The sequence below is a fragment of the Leptodactylus fuscus genome, chromosome 3, assembly GCF_031893055.1.
Source record: "Leptodactylus fuscus isolate aLepFus1 chromosome 3, aLepFus1.hap2, whole genome shotgun sequence".
Lineage (NCBI taxonomy): Eukaryota > Metazoa > Chordata > Amphibia > Anura > Leptodactylidae > Leptodactylus > Leptodactylus fuscus.
The window spans coordinates 218,018,019-218,042,805 of record NC_134267.1 but is presented as its reverse complement, the minus strand read 5'-3'; positions in this window follow the sequence as shown (position 1 = coordinate 218,042,805).

Below are 24,787 nucleotides of genomic sequence, written 5' to 3'. Positions count from 1 at the left end.
CTCTAACTGTAGAACATTTCATCTCACGCAGCCATTTTCACAGCTGTGAAATGTATATGGTGCTGTTTGTGAAGGTGCGAGACTATTCACTCACACTACAGTTTAATAAAACCGTAATGGAAAGTCGAGATAGGATTGAAAACTCCGTACACGCCCTTGACAAATACGAGCATTGAAATATTAAATGTCATTGTCTTTAAGGAGCTCATGAAACCGTTTCTCGGCTTAAAATAAATGGAAACCCATAACTGCGAGGGATTTCTTTTCATGTTAAATATCAGCGCTAATGATTTTCCTGGCACCTGCATATTGTTTTAATTTGCCAGAGAAATAAAGTCGACCGCACTCAACAGGAGTTGGTTCAGTAGTTTAATTCCAAAGCTTTTATTGGCCGGATCGAGACTGGAACATGTGACACAAAGACCTTATTCAAAAATGGTTCTGGTAATCCAGGATATTTTGTCATGCTAACTGCAGGTGTTAATGCTCTATTTTCAGATTACGGTACTTTTATGTACTTATTGACACTGAGGCGATCAAAAAAACCCAACTTAAGAGGCGTAATGTAATGTATGTTTTATTACGTGGTTCCCATAGACGATTTATTTTTCTGCTCCGCAAGATGTATGTAATTATTCGGAGGGTTTATTCCCTTCTACTCCAGTACTCCAGGAGAGAGTATGTTTTTGTCTTCGCTGAAACGTTAGATTGTTATTTTTGGGTCATAGATGTAATTCAACTTTTTCTGCTGATCGACTGCAAGGAAGATGGACAAGCTGGACTACAAAAATTGTTGACTTTTTTCATGGAGACCATCGACACTATTGACTTGCAGGAGTTTCCAAAATATACTTTAAAGATGTAGTCAAGGGACTTTGGGTTTTTTGGAAAATTATGGAGACTCTTGGGTTAAAGTGGTTGTCTCTTTGGTATCAACTGGTTATAAATGGGGATTAGGATATGGAAAGACAACTCTGGCGGTGATTATCTGCCCAAGAACTACAGGATCGCGGGCTGAAAGGCAACCTCATAAGGGGCACCAATTCAGTGTCATGGTAGACATATACTTTCACAGTCATTCAGCCAAGAGCCTTTCTTTCCAGCAACCCCAAGCACATGCACACATGGTTTATTTGGGTGTACATGATTTTGAGTGGAGAGAGAGGGATTAAAGGGATCCTATCATTAGAATCCCTTTTTTTCTAACTAACACGTAGGAATAGCCTTAAGAAAGGCTATTCTTCTCCTACCTTTAGATGTCTTCTCTGTGCCGCCGTTCAGTAGATACTCCTTTTTCCATCTTTAAGCAAATGAGTTCTCTCGCAGCACTGGGGGCGTTCCCAATGCTACAAGAGAATTCTCCAGTGCCGCCTCCATCTTCTTCAGGAACCGGCCTCTACGTGTTGTCTTCCGGCCTGGCTTTCAATCTTCTACGCATGCGCAAGAGCTCGCATAAGCGGCCACAAAAAAATGATCACACGCATGTGCAGTTAGCTCTGCCCGCTGGCAGAGCAGATTGCACATGCGTAGAAGATTGAAATCCAGGCTGGAAGACGACGCGTAGAGGCCGGTTCCTGAAGAAGATGGAGGCGGCGCTGGAGAGTTGTCTCGCAGCATTGGGGACGCCCCCAGTGCTGCGAGAGAACTCATTTGCATAAAGATGGAAAACAGAATATCTACCGAACGCCGGCGCGGAGAAGACATCTAAAGGTAGGAGAAGAATAGCCTTTCTTAAGGTTATTCCTACGTGTTAGCTTGAAAAAAAGGGATTCTAATGATAGGATCCCTTTAAGCAACTGAAAGACACCTCTGATGGAGGTTTATCTTCCTGAGAACTACAGGATCATGTGTTGAAATTTAAGCTCTCCATTGTGGAGTGGCCCTCTCCCTACACGATAAATGGTTGACTGAACCCCTCAAAATCAACATGTTTGACCCAGGTAACATGAAATGTTACCAATTTTTACTCATTCATATGGGGTTGCTTTGGGTTTGACTACAAAACCAGCATAACCCGCAGCATTGTCAAAAAGCATTGAAACCTAGAGAGATCCTATGAATCAATGGGATAACATTAGGATTTGAGAAGATCTATCAGAAATTGATATTATATAGAAGTCGTGACGGTATGAATAGATTCTACAGAATCTCAGTGAGAATTTGTAAATATGACTAAATGATAAGACAAGATATGGATTCTACTGGTCACCAGGGGAAAATTTTAGGGACCATAGGGGCAGAAGAAGATATGGTTTCTGAAGGGTTGGTGATCCTTCATATATGGTTTATTCATGCCCAAACTGGCATCTAGCACCCAGATGAACAAGCCCCACCAGTGCTTACTCCATCCCCTCATCTACACCCCTAGTGACAGGTGTTCTTTATAGAATTGGGGCCGAACATGTTGATTTTGAGCGGATCAGTTGACCATTTATTGTGTGTGGTGAGGCTGGCCAATCCACCATGGAGAGGTTAAGTTTCAACACATGATGTTAGGGAGATAAACCACTTACATAGGTGTCTTTCAGTAATATAATCCCTCTCTCCCCATTCATAACCATGCACACCCAAATAAACCATGTGTGCAAATGATTGGAGGTGCTGGAAAGAACAGGTCTTGGCTGAACGAATGTGAAAGTATATGGCTACCGTCACACCGAACCGGTGCCCCTTATGAACCCTAGAAAATATCCCTTTTCCCTTTACTATTAGCCCAACAAAGAGCCTGAATACTTTATCCACTATAGTCCTATCAGCTGTGAAATTTGCTTCGCTATACTTAAGATGCCCGAATTTCACACATAAATTGTTAAAATTTTATTCCGTCCAACCACCATGTTATAAATAGCCTTCACAAAGCACGCTGTAAAACAATCTAATTCTTTAATAAAACACATGGATCAGCTTATAGACCTTTACTCAATATGAATATGTAAAGTCCAAGCCAAAATGAACAACTTTCCAAAGAAGGATTTTGGACCACGATATGTTTTCATTTTGACTACTGCTTGGCAAAAGTCATGACTTAAATACAAAGGCTATTTAAGAGAATGAGCTCTACTGAAATTTCTTTAGGACTGTACATTATTGTACGTTAATAGAAAATACTTTTAACCATTTGAGTGATATCTATTGTATCCTTATGAAAATTCAAGTCTGGCTATAGAATGTGAGGAACAAGGTAGATATCTCTGTAAGGCTTTGTTCACGTGATGGAATCTACCGCTGATTTTGTTTACAATGGGAGGCACAGATTGGAGCAGGACCCTGAAAATATAAGCGTCTTGATTGATCTTTCCATAGGTTCCTCAGCTGATTCAACCCTGGACTCCTCGAGACAGATTATGCCCATTCATCTGAAAATTTAGAGGAATCCGAGATGGATGTCCACCTTAAATTACTCATCATTTTCCAACATCTGAATGGGTCCTAAAGTCACTAAAAATATAAGTTTTCTGTTTTTCCAGAAACACTGCCTCTCTTGTCCACAGGCTGTGACTGGTACTGCAGCTCATCCCTATTAAAATGAATGGAGATGAACTACCAGATACCAAATATAGTCTTTGGACAAACAGAATGTTGTTCCTGGAAGAATAGTAGAAATCTATCTTCAGTTGTCTACCGGTACCCTAATTGGGAGGACCTGGTTCTCTTGACTCATCTATAGTGAGCTAAGTTGGAGACCTCAAATAGGCGTAGAGTAAGGGAATAGGTAGTCATGTTTAAAGTGGTTGTCCAGGATTTATGGCTTTATGGTTGGTGGAAGCCTCCACCATGCACATGTAGTACACACAAGGCCAAAATAAGGGCGACCACAGAGGCAAACAGAGAGCGGTACATTGAAGAATGGAGAAACGAAATAAATAACTCCAAGAAACTCACCGTGTACCAATCCCTACAAAGGGACTACACCATGGCCACCTACCTGGAGAGAATACGCCACCCCAAGCACAGACAGACCCTGAGCCGGTACAGACTGAGCGCCCACAACCTAGAGATAGAGACGGGGTGATACAGGCAGACGTACAAGCCACGGGACAACAGACTGTGCCAGCACTGTGACCGGGGGGCTCTAGAAGACGAGACCCACTTCCTACTACACTGCACCAAATACTCAGCTGTGAGGGCCGTCTACTACCAAATACTCTCTGCCCACATCCCAGACTTCATATCTGCAAACGAGAAGAGGAAACTCTACATCCTACTGGGAGAAGAGGCCACTGTCCAATACGTGTCCAGCTGTCACCAAACAAGAGGAAGATGAGACCCCATGGACTGTTATACCCCAAATCAACCCCCCCCCCCCCGTACCCACCAATCAACCCCCCCGCCCACTTTACTAGCTTTGGCAGTGCCAAATATCTATTCGGAAGTGCCAATAAAGCTTGTTTTATTTGATTTGATTTGACATGGGGCCAGAAGCTCAAGACCATTTATAATGGCTGAGCACAGTTGTCCGCCTCCCACCAATCAGATATTTATGGCCTACCCTAAGGAAATGCCATAAAACATAAATCTTGGGCAGCCCCTTTAACTATGTCTGTGTTTAGAACTGGCCATTGCCAGTAGCCTTGACATGTGTCATGAGATCTTTGGTCGCTTGATAGGTGGGAGTCCCAGATGTGGGACGTTCACCAGTTTTGGCTACTTTGAAGGGGTTGTCTCATGATAACAAATCTTTTCTGTACACCCCATGGTCATCCTAGAGCAGGGGGGCTGAAGGTTCCCATTTAGGACCACCCTTGATTGGCCAGAACAAAAAGCAACTCTTGTTCTGGCAGGCTCACAAAAAAATCTATGTGAAGGCTGTATAAGAAGAACATATAAATGACTAAATGTAAGTCTTATAAAATGGATCAAGTCAGCGGGACAAGTTTCATAAACAAGCTTTAATATTCAGGAGAAATAATTCATATTGGCAAAATGATTTATTTGGTACTTGATACTGGCAAAGAGATTTATTTGGGAATTTTAGAATAGGACATCTGTTATAGGCTGGAGACTTGCACGTCTTTTCTTATTTTATGAAACACGACCCAATGCTTTAGATGAAATTTAAGAAACTGAAAGCATTCTTATAGAAAACTTGGTATAAAGAGTCGACATACTGGGAATACTTTTTATAACATTTTTCTCAATGTCAATTCTCTAATATGTCTCAGTAAATTTGGAAAGCGCTTTTTCATGATAAACAATACGTGAGATTAGCTTATCCAGGATACTATAAAGCCTCAATTTACAGTACCAATGTTTATTTATGTTGGGAAGAAAACGTAGAGCGTTGGTCTCCGGTGAGATTGGCTTAGAGAAGTCCAGTTCAATTAAATGGTCAGATCGACATAATGAAAGTGCGCTCTTATACTCAAGCGAGGTCTGAGGACACGGCTCATCCCAGATGTCTTCATTGTTTTTCCATCTCCTCGACTTCTGAGTGATTTTATTGAATGAAACCTGGTTTTGTCATGTGTAGAGATGAGCGAGTAGTACTTGATCGAGTAGGTATTCGTTCGAATACTACAGTATTCGAAATACTCGTACTCGATCGAGTACCACTCGCTGTTCGAATGTAAAAGTTCGATGCAGAACCAGCATTGTTTGGCCGAATGCTATACAGTCGGCCAATCAACGCTGGTTCTTCTCCTACCTTTAGAAGTCTTCTCCGTGCAGCTTCCCCGCAGCGTCTTCCGGCTCTTCATTCACTCTGCCAGACATCGGGCCTCGGCAGAGCCGACTGCGCATGTCCGCTTGTAGTGCGGGCATGCGCAGTCGGCTCTGCCCAAGCCCCATGCCTGGCAGAGTGAATGAAGAGCCGGAAGACGCCGCGGGGACGCTGTAAGGAGAAGACTTCTCGGAGGATCCAGCCCGACCCTCACTCGTGGACTTGGTAAGTATAATTTGATCGAACGTTTCCTACCCCTGAAACGAGCATTTTCCCCCCATAGGCTATAATAGGGTTCGATATTCGATTCGAGTAGTCGAATATTGAGGGGCTACTCGAAACGAATATCGAACTTCGAACATTTTACTGTTCGCTCATCTCTATTCATGTGCTATAGAGATGAGTGAACCAATTTGGATTGACCTAAATTTTTTGAAAAGTTTTGGGCTCAACCCGAGCCCAAAACTTTTAGGGTTTGCCACCCACAAATCATTTTTATACCCTGGGGTTTCTTCAGACCCAGAGGAGGTGTGGAAACATAAATACTACTAAGCATCACCTTTTCAGGACTCTCTGAGTCATCTTCAGTGGTCTTCCGATCTCTTGGGTGACATCATGGGTCACTGAGAGACCAGTGAGGCTTGTGGTTTGGCTTAAGCAGTCATGTGGGGTGCAATAACTGCTTATGGTGTCGGCATATCCCATATGACTACTGAGGCTCAATCAGCAGTCCCTTACGGCATGAGACATCAACCAGGAGGCTGGAAGAGGTCAGAATAAGAGCCTGAGATAGTGCCGGATGCTGCCAAGGAGTCCAGGGAAGTAAGGGGAACATCATTTTTTTGTTTGTTTGTTTTTGTACCTCCTCTTAATTTCCACTTTTTATACTCTGGGGTCTGAAGAGACCCACAAGTATTCAGCAAAACTAATCTCGTGAGGTTCACCTATCTCTAATGTGTTAGAACAACGTCTTGGAGATATACTGTATGGAGCTATTTTTAAGAGGACATATCAGTCTAAGATAATAGCAGAAACCTTGTTTTGGTTCTACTGAACCATACTAACATCATCATGGTGGTCTTCAATACCTGTTGGCTGAACAGCTATTCCACTTGACCATTATATACACATGCATGTTTGGCTCAATCAAGCATATGTATGTGTTGTCAACAGGGAGGGACGAATAAGCCAGACACCTCAGCTAGCACAAAATTTCCCATGGGAGCAAAAGTTCAAAATGTTTAACTCTAATGTGCTCAAACCTTCCTCAGTATCCTCCAAAAGAACCACTACTAAGGGAAGGACTTTCATTGCTTTGTTAACAAATTATAACCCAGATTAACTAAGACTGTGCTGTGACTAGAAAATAGCCAAAAAAGCAGCTTATTTCGGGATGTATTATGCCATATCTTAGTTCCTGTGCTCCTCTCACCACTTTTCTACACACTGGGTGGAGTCGGGTGGGAATCTAGACAGCCAGGAGATGGCCTGGTCCACCAGATTTACTATAACCCTCCTTAGTGGCTACTAGCAGTACCTGGCCTTTAGCCACCTCTGATATTGTTGAAAGAGGACTGTTCAGTTTTTTTGCATAACACCTGTAGGTTAGATGGTGGCAGTTAGGAATAACAGGCAGTCCCATGTCACAGAACTCAAGGCTTACAGAACCTTGCTCCACTTATGAAGAGTGTGGAAATCTACAGCCAAGATATTCCCAGTAGTAGGTGGAAAGGTGGACTAGGTCCCAGGGTTCACCCTAGATTGCCACAATGGAAAAATTCAGTGAACTGAGAAAGAGGTGAAGAGAAACAGCCCTTCCTGTCCATGTGTGTAAAGTGCAGAACCTACTGCTATAAGTGAATTGTGGCTCCATGTTGCTCTGTAAGTGGATGATTCTTGCTAAACAAATTGAGCTGTGAGCCATGTCTGTTGTAACTTCCATCTTGTCTCCTGTGCATTCATTTGTACCTGAAGCACTGTTCCATAGAAGAGAATTAACAAGAAGAGCCTTGGAGGACTCAACACTATCACCTCAGAGAGACTCTTCATCACTGGGCCAGGCTGTAAAGGGATTTGGTGATAAAAGACACTGCGACCAGCAAGTTCAGCTTAGGCCTATTGGTAAATGCGCCATTTCCACCCTTCTTTCTCCCAACAACATCTTTTAGAGTAGAGTAGGTTCACCATTAAGAATAGCTAAGTTGGGCCCAACTAAGTGTCCTTTGGGCTTGACTCAATTATTCCTACTTCAGTCTATCCAATGTTAGAGCAGTTGGACCTACTGCTCCTAGAACGTAGAGATGTCACAGTAAAGAAAACCTTCACACATGCATGTGGTCACCAGCATTTACTGACATAGATAACAACAGGTTAATTTTAGTTGCTCAGCAGTAAGAAACAGCCAAGATCAACATCAACGGCACACTCAGCTGGGAGAGAACACTTATCTGAGTATGAGAATGGTGGTCTCGTGGTGCACACAGTGATTGCCCAGTTCTCACAGGGGTGGAGTTGGGTGGGAATCTACACAGCCAGGGGATGGCGTGGTCCACCAGATTTACTATAACCCACATTGGAAAACTGGTGTGAGTTATACCAAAAATCTACAACAGTACTATAACTGCTTTTACAATGAATTTGGCATCTTAGCCTTCAGAAATCCCAATCTTGACTCCAAAATAGCACCACTTAGATGGAATGCCAAACTGGTAGTAATGGAAAACTCAAAGGTGCTGGAAGACCTCCAGCCCAGATGACTACAAGACATTAAGTCATAACACATGGAGACTGCATGTTGAGTGGCGCCAAAAGGAGACCACACAGCAATTGGGCATAACCAGGTTTCTCCTGGTTGAAGAGCCATCATGATTCCCACTTTCTAGAAAACAGCAAAAACAAGGCGATGTAATGATGCAACAGCAAATACTTGTGTAAAGTGACAAGTGTGACATCATACAGTGCAATAAGACCAGTCTATTCAATGAAATACATGTCATAAGATTCACCAGTAAATATACACAACCGTTATACAGGCCAATCTTAGCTAAGGACATGAACAAGTTGTCCACCTACTGCCATTTTTGGAAGGTGATGCCTAATAACACCATACGCAGATATGTGCAGCTTCTCCTCCCCCTCTCTGCACAGACACTCTGACAACACTCTACCATAGAAGTCAATGGGTCATATCGGGGTGCCTGCTGTAAAGCAGATCTTTGTGGCTGCTGTTTGTAGAACAGACCAAATGGCTACCTAAATAATCATACAAAGAAAACAGAATACAATAGATGCCATCAGATTAGCAAAAAATAAATACATTTCAATATGTATAATGGTAAAAAAGTAAGGTGATGCATTGACGTAAGAAGGGCAAAGCTCCTGTGTAATGTGATGTATTAGCGGTGGCACTGAGCAGCGAGCATCTGCTGGAACTTACAATGATTTCACTAATTGTAGACAATTGGATTGCTGTCAATGATTAAAGGTACTAAGTAATAACACGCTGCTATTAGGACCGCCATTATTAACTCATTGATTGCAATAATTTCACAAATTACCCATCAGAATCAGATATGCTAAGCACCTGGCTTCCCTTTGGTGGACATCTGCTTCGGCGGCCGCTCCCGCTCATTGGCGAGTGTAATGATTGCAGATTGGAAATGATTCAGGAGTTACAATGATGCTTCTTATTCCTTGTCTCAATGTGACAAAAATGGCTCTTTGTAATTTAAGGTGTAATGAGATTCTCTTCCTGTTCTTCCCGTTACGTTCGGTTATTATCGGGGGAACATGTGTTCCACCTGAGTCATAAAACATCAAGGTCTCCTGGTCAACAATTATTTCCTATTTGCTTCTGCCATACACTGTCAATACTATAGCTAAGGTGTTTTATAGGCCATGGAACGCTCCTCAAGGGTATGCAAGTTCACTTTCCAAAAAGATTGCTCTAGCGCCACCTGTTAGAAAAAGGCTTATAAGTACATATATGACAACTTTTCAATAGTTGGCTTCGGGGAGTTATGGTATCTTCTGGCAACAATGTCCTCTCTTGGTAAAGCCTGCTCCCTCTAGCGATGGGCCACACCCCATTTTTCTAACGTAACCCGCAAATAAAGGACCCAGGTAATATAATAAATGAGAGCTCAGCTGCCCAGGAGGTTTGCCAACTCTCCAAGGAAATTGAGAGGTTGCCCTTCTTCCAGGAACCTACCTGAAATATCAGGATCGTTGGCCTATAAGTCAACAGGCCTTGCAACATAACAAGGCTACCCCCCACCCCATGTCCTCAACAAAGGCTTCCCACCTAATGAAGGGCAAGCACTCCAAACAACTGTCTACAGATGAGCGTCCAGTTTAGCTTACATCTTGGTCATAATGCAAGACCTGTTAAAGGGCCAGCCATAGATTTCTAGGATAGAAAAAGTCATGGTTAGGAATAGCATTGAAGTGAGAGTTGAATATAAATGATAAGGAACCAAATAAAGGGTTGGATGCTAAAGTACCCTTTTAATAGCCCACTAGGACCAATGTCGTCAAACAGATTTGGTAGCTCTGTAGACCCAATGCAGTTGGAAGCATAGACAAGGAGACCCATAGTCAGGACCAACAAGGCCATGAATGACAGCAGGAGCCCTAACTGGAGGTGTGAGTCCATTTACGCCTGAATTGTTCATATAGTAAACTAAAAGACACATAGCTAAACACATTGCAACCTCTGTAGTTCAGTTCTTGTTATGGGGTTATGGAAGTCACAAAGAGCAATGGTTTGGAGATGTATTTTTTATCAAGCTCTATAGGTGTCCATGCACTATTAACTAAAATTAATATCGAAGGCCGATGTCAACCAAACAGAATATGTATCCGATGAAATTTAACAAAAAAAACTATCTTTTCAGGTGACCAATTACTCCCACATTATCTGGAAAGAGGCCGACCATGCGTGAATTTTTTTTTGTCCAATAGTTTTGTTCTTATAAAGATCTTTGCCAATGGATAGAAATAAGAGATTCCCCTGAGATATGTTTCGGGTAAGATTCTCTTGATTCGGCTGGCAGTTTTGACCTACCAAATTTATTTGGTTTGAATAGAATGTGCCCGGATTTGCATGAGAAAACATTTTTTGGACTTTTTAGGCACATTATACTATACCATATTTCCCAAAAAATTAAGCTAATTACTCTCAATGACTGACAATTACCAATCTAAACCAACCAATAGCAGCCATAAGTCGATTAAAGCTGTCATTGGCTGGTGTTGACCATCTAGTTTGGAAGGTTAGTCTCGATCATTGAGCTAGTTTCAGAGACCAAAGTAACCAACTAGATCCCATGATCAAAACCAGCCAATGAAACCAGTATTCATCTAACAGCTCTTATTGGATGGTTTGGCTCGTGTGATCTGGGAAGTTATTATTGGTCACTGAAACTGGGTCATCGACCTAACTTCAGTGACTAAGAGTAGCTTTACAGACCACATGTTCAAAGATAGATCAAAGATCAGGTTGTTGATTTAGATCCTTTACTGTTGGTCATTAAAAGTAGGTCAATGACCGATTTTTAACGTCACAATTTTAAGCAATTCATACAGGACTAGTCCCAAATATTTTTAATTTGCCAGAATCTGAAATTTTTGGAAAATTATAAATTCTGCGCTGAATCAATTCACTCACTTTTATCCATGCACAACACGTGAGCTTGCCTGGCCAGTCTAAACCACTGTAAAGAACTAAAATGTATAAGGCTGCCACTGCGAAAAGATCGTGCACCAATTGTTTGCTCAATGGTGTTCAGCTATCAAACAATTTTATTTAATTAATTATTTATTTATTTTTTTAATAAACTTTTTATTTAAGAAATTACAATACACAAAAGAAAAAAAAACACTACGTGAAAAAAGTAGAAAATGGACAAAATATGCTTGGAAGTGCCAGTGTCAAATACAGGCAAAAATAAATCAAGGATCATGTATGTATAAAATCAAGGAAGAAGAAAGGTAGGTGGTGGTGGTGGGGGGGGAGTTCCAACGACAGTACAGATGAGTACAATATAAAATGACATAATGGGGAAGAGAAGGAAGGGGAGGGGAAGGGAAAGGACTGAGAAAGAAGAAAGAACCAGAACTTCTCTCAGCTAGGTTTCTTCAAGGCCTCCTAAGATGTTGGTAGACCTGTGTGCCCTGAAACATGATCCAGGGTTTCCAGGTGGATGAAGGAACCATGTGTGTTTTTGAGACATGCAGTGAAATCTTCCATTTTCTGAGTGTTGTCCACTCTACGGACCCAATGCACCAACATACGTGTTGAGCTGGTCGGTATACGATGTCTTCCAGCATTTATCCATCAAACTGCCTTTATGTAATGTATGTAACCCATCAACCTGTGTTTTTTTTGGATATTTTTGCCACCCAGGTGCAAACGTGTAGAAAGTGTGAAACTGAAATCTAAAACATAATATTCAGGATGGGTCTCCTTGTTGAGATCTTCATATTGTGCTGAAGGTCTGGAACACTTGATCTTGACTTGACGCGAATAAACTCCATGTAATTTGAGGGATTGAGGGATACATTTCACTTAGTGAATCTCATCAGACTTCAAAGCCCAATGTCCACTCCAATTCCCGACACACTTTGCCAAACTTCAAAGTGCTGTTGTTCTGGTAATGATTATTGGGATAAGGACAATCATTTCATCCTTTACTGTGATTTCCAGATTAGAAAATGGCAGCAGTTCATATAAATGTGATATTACTTGAAGTCTTGTTCACGTCTTCTTGCCAGATTTACCATCTCTGAAGAACTGATTGGCTCGATGGCCTAAAATATGTTTTTATCCCAGATTTGCTTTAGTAAATACATTTGTAATTGAAGATTGGACAATAAAGTAGTGCAAGGAACTTGAAGTATCTTCGGTGTGCTCAGATTCCCTGTGTGTCCAATGGTTAACAACATGTAAGAAGTTATAGGAAGGAAAAAACAATGGGATGTTATAGTTTCAAGATGACTCCTACTGACTGTCATATCACTTAAGATCTTAGCTTCTCATTGTGTCTAGATAAATTGAAAGAAATTGTTGACAAACTTATTTTAAAGCTTGAAGAATAAAAGACATTGGAGCAAACTTACTAATACTGTCTAATAGGGTTGAGCGATCGTATTTGAAAAAGATCGTATTCCGATCAGCGATCGAGAAAATTTCACGATCGCGTTCGGAATTCCGAACACAATCTTTTTAGGTGGGATCGAGATCAGTGATTATTTCCCACAATGCTTTGCTACTGGCCAAGCATTGTGGGAAAAGCTAACAATGTTAGCCTTCACACTGAGTATACGCTCCACTCATTCTGAGCGGAGTGTATACTCAGTGTGAAGGCTCCACTGCGGTTCCATAGGAATGAATGGAAGCAGCCGGCACAGCCTTAACCCTCTGCGCATCGGCTGCATCCATTCATTCTAATGGGAGACTAGCTAACATCTCTACTTACCTGCAGAGATGGCTGGTCCGGTGCCCGGTGTTCTTGTTCTTCTTCGCCTCACTGCCCCTGCCTCCCAGGTTAGTGTTAAAGAGCTAGGAAGAAGGCAGGGCTTGTGGCTTAGGAGAGTGTGGGCGGGTACTGGGCGGGGAGACGTGACGTCTCCCCTCCCAGTACCCGTCCACACTCTCCTGACCTGGGAGGCAGGGGGCAGCAAGGTGAAGAAGAACGAGAACACCGGGCACCGGACCAGCCATCTCTGCAGGTAAGTGGACACCAGGGGGGACTAAGTAGCCAGAGGATTAAAAAAAAATCCACTGGCTACTTAGTGATTAAAAAAAAATCACTACACAGCCTGGATTCTAATAATTAAAGCGTTCAATTGTTAGATTCCATGCTGTATAGTGAATAGGATTGTTTTTAAAATCCGATCTCCGATTAGTAAAAAAATCCCATTGACTTGCATTGGGATCGGAATTGGGATCGAGATCGGGTTCAAATGAAAAATGATCCGAAATCAGATTTCAAAATCGATCCTGAAAAGTCAAGATCGGCTCAACCCTACTGTCTAAGTTTTGGACAGTGCAAACTTAGACTAGACAGTCTTAACTTGAGCCAACCTTACCAAAGTGTCTAATGCTGTTTGATAACTCTTTAGACTCTCTAGTTTAAGCTTATACCATGACCAATTTCTTATGCAAATTGTTGAATTTTCTCACATTTAAGCCACACCTATTTTCATGCTAAGCCACATCCAATTGTCCAGCAAATTGGAAAAAAATCATCTCAAAGTACAAGTGACAAAATGTATCAAAAGATATGCCAAAGAATGCAACAAAATTCTGTTGAAAATACAACAGTAAATGTGGGCCGTAATCTTTTTTGCAATTTCATTTATACCAGTCGAGAGTTCAATGTCAGTCAGCTGCCTCTAAGGCCACCAGAATTTTGGGTATTTAAGACAAACTCACCACCTTACAGGGCACTTTTGCAATCTGACCTAAAATAAACAGTGGTCAATGTTTTATAAAAAGGATACCCTGGAATTAAAAATAGAAAGTAAAAGTAATCTTCACCTTCTCTTGAATATTGAGTCTAGAAAATAAGATTCAAAGGACAAGTATTGATTATTTTCTCAAAGATGGTATTCTTGATGTAGTGTATGGAATGGATTCTTAGTTAAAGGTGTTGCCCAGGCAAAAAAAAATGTATGTATATTCGGGTTTTGTTGAAGGTTTTGTAAATAAAGAACAAAGACAAACAAAGAAATCTGTAGGTGGGGCATGCAGGCCCCAATCAACATAGGCAGACCAGGGGAACACCCCCGACTGATAAGGCACAGTGTAATACAAAATGTAATCATTGCTAAAACAAGATATAGAGAAAATACAAACTGACCGTACGGGTCATGGGAACATGGAAAGGGGGAAAGACCCCGGAAGGGTAAGACTTACAAACAGGATGTCAAAACCACAAACACGGACAAGGGGGGGAGGACAACACATGAGAGCGAGAAGGGAAACTGGGAAGGGAGAGAGAAGGGAAAAAAGAGAAAGGAAGGACAGGAATGCAACCAGGCCCCCCCCCTCAGGAAAAAGAAGAGGAAAAGTCAGAAGACTCCTGGAATAACACCCAGGGCCGTCAGAGCCGTTCAAACCTAGAGGGGTCAGGAGAGTCCTCAGCAACTAGGGCCTCCATTCTCCAGATAAGGAGGAATTCCTGTAGGAACTCGAGAAGAGTAGGCAGAGTGATGCTGAGCCAATGCCTTGGAATGACAGCCCTGGCGGCCGTGAGAAAATGCTCCAGAAGATCTTTTTTGACAGCAGACAGCTTACCAGGAATGACTGATAACAGGGCCAGTTGAGGTGAGGCTACAACAGTGCGCTCACACACTCTAGAGTACAGGGAGAAGACTGCATCCCAAAATGGCTCAGGAGCAGTGCATTCCCACCAAATATGGAGCATGGTGCCCCTCTCGGAGCCACAGCGCCAACACCTATCAGACACAGAGGGGAAGATCCTATGAAGTAGGTCAGGACACGTGTACCATCTGGTGAGGATCTTAAAACTTCTCTCCTGTGCACTACAGGGCAAAGCCAATTTATGAGACACCATGAAAGTCTTATCCCAATCAGCAGGTGGCAGACTCAAGAGAAGTTTGGCATTCCATGTGGCCACATACGAGGGAGACCCTGGTGTAGCATCAGTCAGAAGGAGGTCATACAAAAGTGACAACGCGCGTTGGGGAGAGTTCGAGGAGGCAGCAGCGGACTCCAGGGCCAACAAGAGTGCAGAGAGTCGGGGAAAAATAGCAAACTTTCTCAGAAAAGATGAAAGCTGGCCATACTCCAGGCAGGAGAGGCGGAGGTCGGGGTGGGACAGACACAGCTGGGCGAAAAGAAGGAGGGAGGAGTCTCCAACAACCTGCCGGAGGCGAACACCATCATTCCTGCCCGAACAGAGGAATCTTGACACTGAGCAACCTGAGGGGAACATGGGGTTATCAAACAAAGGAGTCAATGGGCCAGGAACCCGTGTCACCTTCCCGGTAGAACACACCAGATCCCAGACCTTAAGAAAATGCAAGGAGAGAAGAGGCAAAAATTTTATGTTTTAAATAGGCTCACCTTTCCTCGGTGCTCTAGTGCCTCCCAGTGTGGTCTGGCTGGTCTATTGTCATCTTCCGGCAGAAGTCCTTGCCGCATGTGACCGCTGAGACCAAAGAGTGGCCCCAGTAAAGGGCACAAGAAGTCATTACTGGTGACACCCAGGGTCTCTTCTAGAGGTCACTGATTGTCCTCAGCAGTCACATGACTGCTGAGGTCAGTCAGTGGTTTCAGCAGAATGGATTTGGGACATCAAGGCCAGCCAACAAGCAGACCCTGGAGTAGCAGGATTGGACCGGAACACCAGGGACAGGTGAGTATGCATTTTTTTCTGACTTTTCTATCTTTATTTTTTTTCTATATTTCTGGGGGCCTTTCTTAAGACTGGCATATGATACTCCAGTCTTAATAGATCTGCCCCAGTGGATCCACAATCCACGTATTGTTACAAACCCCTTAGACTTCCTTAAAGTTAAATTCCACTTTAATCCATAGATCATATAATGCTGTTTTGCCGTAGCCGCGCTGTCAATCTGAAAGTTCTTAGAAATGTGTTTCATTTCCATTGCGGCGCGAGACGGCGGATTATAAGCCGTTCTGATGTACGTTCCCTCGTGTTATGTTCAGGCAAATTCATTAACATTGGTTAAGACACTGTGCTTAATGTATGTCATCAGCTGTCATCTCCTAGATCTGCACAATACCAAAGGTCCTCACAAGAGCGTCCTACCCAGACTGCTCGTACCGACGGTTGGGGTGTTAATATCTACACGGACATGATTTATGTTTTTGAACACTCAAACGCCATCTTTTTCCTATTGTTGCTTCACATATAATCGGTCTATTCTATTTTTCCTTTGACTTCATTGTTGATCCAGACTCTAAGCTAAATGAAAGTCTTGGAAAAACAAGTTATGTTTTGGCTGTTTTTCAATTAGCCTACCTGTCATCTCTCAAATTTCCACATTTTGACAGATGGAATGTTAACTCAATGCACAAAAATAAATATAAAATGTTACACATCTATATCTCACTTCATAAAGTGGCGCACATATTGCCTAATGTGAGAGCTAATTTCATGCCGCCTGGTCACCTATACCTTTAAGATCTCTGAAGTGTTCCATTTCGGGATGGCCATTCAATTTTTTTTTTCGAAACAATAAAGTAGTTGTTCCTTTAATTTACGGCCGGGAACAGCTCATGTCTGTGCTCCGGTATGAAATGTAATGCTTTCTAGGCATTTTTTCCATTTCACAAACTCCACTGAAGTAGACGTCTCCCATTTGCCACCTGTGATTTTATGTGCCTGCGCACCCACGCTCACTTTTTGCAGATTTTTTTTTTTTACTATTTTAGTTACCTTCTTGTGAATTTTATTGTTTATAACAAATTTATAAATGAAGTAAGGCGCTTCTCCCGGAATTCCTTAAATGCCAACTTAAGTCAATGTGTATATTGTAAGAAAAATACCCTCAAGTTCTCTTGAATGGAATGTGTTTGTTTTTGTTTTTTTATTTTGTTTGACTCATTTTCTCCTCTTTTATGGAGAATGGGTTTTAAAGCTGACCATTGGCAAGCCGTCCCCTGTCCAGTTTCCCCAGGGTTTAGGACGGAAACCCCGGGGCGAACAGCGGCAATAGTATGAACCCAGCCCAAATGTGCACATAGACAAGGGGTTTCCAAGATTTTAACACTAATTAATAGAGATGAGCGAACAGTGAAATATTCTCTATTCGATATTTGTTTCGAGTAGCCCTTTAATATTCGACTACTCGAATCGAATATCGAACCCTATTATACTCTATGGGGGAAAAATGCTCGTTTCAGGGGTAGGCAACTTTCAATCAAATTAAACTCGCCAAGTCCACGAGTGAGGGTCGGACTGGATTCTCCAAGAAGTCTTCTCTGTGCAGCATCCCTGCGGCGTCTTCCGGCTCTGAATTCACTCTGCCAGGCATCGGGCCTGGGCAGAGCCGACTGCGCATGCCCGCACTACAAGAAAATGGCCGCCTACAGGCAAAGCGGCCATTTTCTTGAAGTGCGGGCATGCGAAGTCGGCTCTGCCCATGCCCGATGCCTGGCAGAGTGAATTCAGAGCTGGAAGACGCCGCGGGGACGCTGCATGGAGAAGACTTCTAAAGGTAGGAGAAGAACCAGAGTTGATTGGCCGACTATATAGCATTCGGCCAATCAAAGCTGGTTCTGCATCGAGTTTTTCCATTCGAATGGCGAGTGGTACTTGATCGAGTACGAGTATTTCGAATACCGTAGTATTTGATCGAATACCGACTCGATCGAATACTACTCGCTCATCTCTACTGATTACGTCTCCTTAGATTAGTGGGAGTTCAGCTCCCAACACCCCAATAATCAGCAGATCGAAGGGACTGCGACTTTCTTGGAGACAGTCATAGCTTTGTACATAATAAGGTCACTATGAATGGTACTGCAGCTCAGTACCATCAATTTACATTAAGTTCACACTAGTGTTTAGTAGAGATGAGCGAACACTAAAATGTTCGAGGTTCGAAATTCGATTCGAACAGCCGCTCACTGTTCGTGTGTTCGAACGGGTTTCGAACCCCATTATAGTCTATGGGGAACAGATACTCGTTAAGGGGGAAACCCAAATCCGTGTCTGGAGGGTCACCAAGTCCACTATGACACCCCAGGAAATGATGCCAACACCTCTGGAATGACACTGGGACAGCAGGGGAAGCATGTCTGGGGGCATCTAACACACCAAAGACCCTCTATTACCCCAACATCACAGCCTAACAACTACACACTTTACACACTCAATACCACCTCTCTGACAGTAGGAAAACACCTTGAAACATGTGTATTTGGCACTTGCAGTGAGGAGAGCTTGTCACCAGCAGTGAATTTGGCCCTTGTAGTAAGTTGAGGTTGGCACCAACATTTGTTTTGAAAATCAGGGTGGATTGAGCCTCTAACCAGCAGAGTTTGGACCAATTCATGGTGGAGGGAGCCTCTAAAAACCCCAGTTTGGACCAATTCATGGTGGAGGGAGCCTCTAAAAACCCCAGTTTGGACCAATTCATGGTGGAGGGAGCCTCTAAAAACCCCAGTTTGGACCAATTCATGATGGAGGGAGCCTCTAACCAGCCCAGTTTGGGCAAATTCATGGTGGAGGGAGCCTCTAAACAGCCCAGTTTGGGCAAATTCATGGTGGAGGGAGCCTCTAACCAGCCCAGTTTGGACCAATTCATGGTGGAGGGAGCCTCTAAAAACCCCAGTTTGGACCAATTCATGGTGGAGGGAGCCTCTAAACAGCCCAGTTTGGGCAAATTCATGGTGGAGGGAGCCTCTAAACAGCCCAGTTTGGGCAAATTCATGGTGGAGGGAGCCTCTAACCAGCCCAGTTTGGATCAATTCATGGTGGAGGGAGCCTCTAAAAACCCCAGTTTGGACCAATTCATGGTGGAGGGAGCCTCTAAACAGCCCAGTTTGGACCAATTCATGGTGGAGGGAGCCTCTAAAAACCCCAGTTTGGACCAATTCATGGTGGAGGGAGCCTCTAAACAGCCCAGTTTGGGCAAATTCATGGTGGAGGGAGCCTCTAACCAGCCCAGTTTGGACCAATTCATGGTGGAGGGAGCCTCTAAAAACCCCAGTTTGGACCAATTCATGGTGGAGGGAGCCTCTAAACAGCCCAGTTTGGACCAATTCATGGTGGAGGGAGCCTCTAAAAACCCCAGTTTGGACCAATTCATGGTGGAGGGAGCCTCTAAACAGCCCAGTTTGGGCAAATTCATGGTGGAGGGAGCCTCTAAACAGCCCAGTTTGGGCAAATTCATGGTGGAGGGAGCCTCTAACCAGCCCAGTTTGGACCAATTCATGGTGGAGGGAGCCTCTAAAAACCCCAGTTTGGACCAATTCATGGTGGAGGGAGCCTCTAAACAGCCCAGTTTGGGCAAATTCATGGTGGAGGGAGCCTCTAACCAGCCCAGTTTGGACCAATTCATGGTGTAGGGAGCCTCTAAACAGCCCAGTTTGGACCAATTCATGGTGGAGGGAGCCTCTAACCAGCAGAGTTGGTGGAAATCAGGGTGGAGGGAGCCTCTAACCAGCAGAGTTGTGGGAAAGCAGGGTGGAGGGAGCCTCTAACCAGCAGAGTTGGTGGAAATCAGGGTGGAGGGAGCCTCTAACCAGCAGAGTTGTGGGAAAGCAGGGTGGAGGGAGCCTCTAACCAGCAGAGTTGTGGGAAAGCAGGGTGGAGGGAGCCTCTAACCAGCAGAGTTGTGGGAAAGCAGGGTGGAGGGAGCCTCTAACCAGCAGAGTTGGTGGAAAACAGGGTGGAGGGAGCCTCTAACCAGCAGAGTTGGGGGAAATTAGGGTGGAGGGAGCCTAGTATTAGCAGAATTGTGCAACGCTTATGGTGGATGAGTATGAGGATGCGGAGGAATTGGAGAGGTTGAGTACAGACATGGAGTTTCATGTTGGGGTGCTTTACACAGGTGGGCACAAAAATGAAGGCTCTATCCAGTGGTGGTTCATTTTTATCAAAGTGAGCCGGTCGGCACTCTCAGCTGACAGACGGGTGCGCTTGTCAGTGATGATGCCACCGGCTGCACTGAACACCCTCTCAGATAGGACGCTGGCGTCAGGACAGGACAGCACCTCCAAGGCATATAGGGCAAGTTCAAGCCACAGGTCCAACTTCGACACCCAATACGTGTAGGGCGCAGAGGGGTCGGAGAGGACAGGGCTGTGGTCGGAAAGGTATTCCCGCAACATGCGCCTATACTTCTCACGCCTGGTGACACTAGGACCCTCCGTGGCAGCACTTTGGCGAGGGGGTGCCATCAAGGTGTCCCAGACCTTAGACAGTGTGCCCCTCGTTTGTGTGGACCGGTGAGAACTTGGTTGCCTACTGGAGGAACTGCCCTCCCTGCCGCCAACGTCACATGCTGGAAACATCTCCATCATATTCTGCACCAATTGCCTGTGGCAAGCATTGATGCGATTGGCCCTCCCCTCTACCGGAATAAGAGACGAGATGTTGTTTTTATACCGGGGGTCAAGGATAGCAAAGATCCAGTACTGGTTGTCCTCCATGATTTTGACAATACGCTTGTCGGTTGTAAAGCACCCCAACATGAACTCAGCCATGTCTGCCACAGTGTTAGTTGGCTGACTCCTCTGGCCCCACCGGAAAGTTCAATCTCCATTTCCTCCTCATCCTCCATGTCTACCCATCCGCGCTGCAACAATGGGACGATTCGAAGTTGCCCGGAAGCCTCCTGTATCACCATCACATCATCGGACAACTCTTCTTCCTCCTCCTCCTCCTCCTCCTCCTCCTCCTCCATTAAACGCAGTGAAGCGGACAGATGTGTGGACCTACTCTCCAGCTGTGACGGATCGGATGCTATCCCTAACTCCTCTGTGTGATCTGAGTTATCCCTGATGTCAATCAGGGATTCTCTCAGAACACACAAGAGCGGGATTGTAAGGCTCACCATCGCATCCTCAGAGCTCACCCTCCTTGTGGACTCCTCAAAGACCCGTAGGATGTCACAAAGGTCTCTCATCCATGGCCACTCATGGATGTGAAACTGAGGCAGCTGACTTTGTGGCACCCTAGGGTTTTGTAGCTGGTATTCCATCAAAGGTCTCTGCTGCTCAACCACTCTATTCAACATCTGAAACGTTGAGTTCCAGCGTGTGGGGACGTCGCACAAAAGCCGGTGTTGTGGCACATGCAGGCGTTGCTGGAGAGATTTTAAGCTAGCAGCGGCTACTGTCGACTTGCGAAAGTGGGCGCACATGCGCCGCACTTTCACCAGTAGCTCTGGAACATTGGGGTAGCTCTTTAGGAAACGTTGCACCACTAGGTTGAAGACGTGGGCCAGGCATGGAACATGTTGGAGTCCGGCAAGCTCCAGAGCTGCTACCAGGTTCCGGCCGTTATCACAAACGACCATGCCTGGGCCCAGGTGCAGCGGCTCAAACCATATTGCTGTCTCATCGAGGAGGGCATCCCTCACCTCGGAGGCAGTGTGCTGTCTGTCCCCCAAGCTGATCAGCTTCAGCACAGCCTGCTGACGTCTACCAACGCCAGTGCTGCAACGTTTCCAACTTGTAGCTGGGGTCAATCTAACAGCGGAGGAGGAGGCGGTGGCGGAGGAGGAGGCGGTGGCGGAGGAGGAGGCGGTAGAGGAGGAGGAGGAGGGGGGTGTTCTTCTCGTGTCCCTGCCAGGAATGTTAGGCGGGGAGACGAGGTACACCGGGCCAGTTTGGGAAGCAGTCCCAGCCTCAACTACATTCACCCAGTGTGCCGTCAGTGAAATGTAGCGTCCCTGTCCGCATGCACTTGTCCACGCGTCGGTGGTCAAGTGGACCTTTGTGCAAAGCGCGGAACTAAGGGCCCGCCTGATGTTGAGTGACACGTGCTGGTGCAAGGCGGGGACGGCACACCGGGAGAAGTAGGGACGGCATAGCGAGGTGCCGCAGTTGCCATCAGGTCCAGGAAGGCGGGAGTTTCAACAAGCCGGAACGCCAACATCTCCTGGGCCAGCAGTTTAGCGATGTTGGCGTTCAAGGCTTGCGCGTGTGGGTGGTTAGCAGTGTATTTCTGCCGCCGCTCCAATGTCTGAGAGATGGTGGGTTGTTGTAAAGAAGCGCCTGATGGTGCCTTTGATGGTGCAGGAGAAGGAGATAAGACAGGAACAGGGGAGGATGAGGGAGAAGTCAACAAAGTGGCGGAGGCAGATGAAGTGGTGTCCTGGCTCGTCCTCTGGAGTGCATCGCCAGCACAGTCAGCAGTGACAGTGGCAGAGGCAGAGGCAGTGGCAGAGGCAGTGGCAGTGGCGTGAACGGCAGGCGGCCTTTGTCCTGCCATTGCTGCCTGCCACTGATTCCAGTGCTTGGATTCCAAATGACGGCGCATTGAAGTGGTGGATAGGTTGCTCTTCTCAGAGCCCCTAATCAATTTCGAGAGGCAAATTGTGCAGACAACACTATATCTGTCCTCGGCGCATTCCTTGAAAAAACTCCACGCCTTCGAGAAACGTGCCCTCGAGGTGGGAGTTTTTCGGGGCTGGGTACGAACTGGAACATCTTGGGAGATTCCGGGTGTGGCCTGGCTTCGCCTAAGCTGCTGACCTCTGCCTCTGCCTCTAGCTACCCTTTTTGGTGCTGCACCTGCCTCAACATCCACACTACTTTCCCCGCTTGACATCCCCCCTGTCCAGGTCGGGTCAGTGTCCTCATCATCCACCACTTCCTCTTCCAACTTCTGTCTCATCTCCTCCTCCTGCACAATGCGCCGGTCAACTGGATGCCCTGACGGCAACTGCGTCACATCATCGTCGATGAGGGTGGGTTGCTGGTCATCCACCACCAAATCGAACGGAGATGGAAGAGACTCTAGTGTTTGAGCATCTGGACACAGATGCTCCTCTGTTAGGTTTGTGGAATCGTGACGTGGAGAGGCAGGTTGAGGGACAATGAAAGGAGCGGAGAACAGCTCTGGGGAGCAGGGACAGTTGGGGTTATTGTTCTGTGAAGCTTGGGAATTTTGGGAGGAAGGAGGACAAGACTGTTGGGTAATAGGAGGAGAGGAGGCAGAGTCTGACTGGCTACTGGACAATGTGCTGTAAGCGTTCTCTGACAGCCATTGCAAGACCTGTTCCTGGTTCTCGGGCCTACTAAGGTTTGTACCCTGCAGTTTAGTTAATGTGGCAAGCAACCCTGGCACTGTGGAGTAGCGCAATGCTTGCTGCCCCACAGGAGTAGGCACGGGACGCCCTGTGGCTTCACTGCTACCTTGCTCCCCAGAACCATTCCTCCGACCTCGCCCACGGCCTCGTCCACGTCCCTTTCCGGGAGCCTTGCGCATTTTGAATTCCCAGTTAGAAATTGGCACTATATACTAGTAGCAAAAATTGTGGGTGCACGTAACCCCAATATATTCTTTGAATTACCAGTCAGAAACTGGCACTATATGGCAGTAGCAAGAAATGAGGGTATTTGTAACCCCAATATATTCTTTGAATTCCCAGTCAGACAATGGCACTATATACCAGTAGCAAGAAATGAGGGTATTTATAACCCCAATATATTCTTTGAATTACCAGTCAGAAACTGGCACTATATGGCAGTAGCAAGAAATGAGGGTATTTATAACCCCAATATATTCTTTGAATTCCCAGTCAGACAATGGCACTATATACCAGTAGCAAGAAATGAGGGTATTTATAACCCCAATATATTCTTTGAATTCCCAGTCAGACAATGGCACTATATACCAGTAGCAAAAATTGTGGGTGCACGTAACCCCAATATATTCTTTGAATTAACAGTCAGAAACTGGCACTATATGGCAGTAGCAAGAAATGAGGGTATTTGTAACCCCAATATATTCTTTGAATTCCCAGTCAGACAATGGCACTATATACCAGTAGCAAAAATAGTGGGTGTATATAGCCCCAATTCTATTGCTAGGGGACTTGCAGGGTATTTCTGAGGTGAAGGTGGGGGGGCACACCGTTGGAACGGGGATTTGGGGTGTATATATGGGGTATACGGGAATACACTGTCAGTGTGTTCCATTCAGGATCCTGGGAAAGCTGGGTTGCGGCGATTGAGCCCGTCAGTGCCACGTTACACTGACAAGCTTCTCCCTGGAATTGAAGTTATATGTAAGCCCAATATATTCTTTGAATTCCCAGTGAGACAATGGCACTATATGGCAGTAGCAAAAATAGTGGGTGTATATAGCCCCAATTCTATTGCTAGGGGACTTGCAGGGTATTTCTGGGGTGAAGGTGGGGGGGCACACCGTTGGAACGGGTATCGGGGGTATATATCGGGTATACGGGAATACACTGTCAGTGTATTCCATTCAGGATCCTGGGAAAGCTGGGTTGCGGCGATTGAGCCCGTCAGTGCCACGTTACACTGACAAGCTTCTCCCTGGAATTTAGCTCTTACAAGAGCTGTTGTGGTTGTCTTCTCCTTCCTATCCTAGCCTGTCCCTGCCTACCCAGAATCTAAGCCCTAGCTAACTGGACGGAAACCTCCGTCCC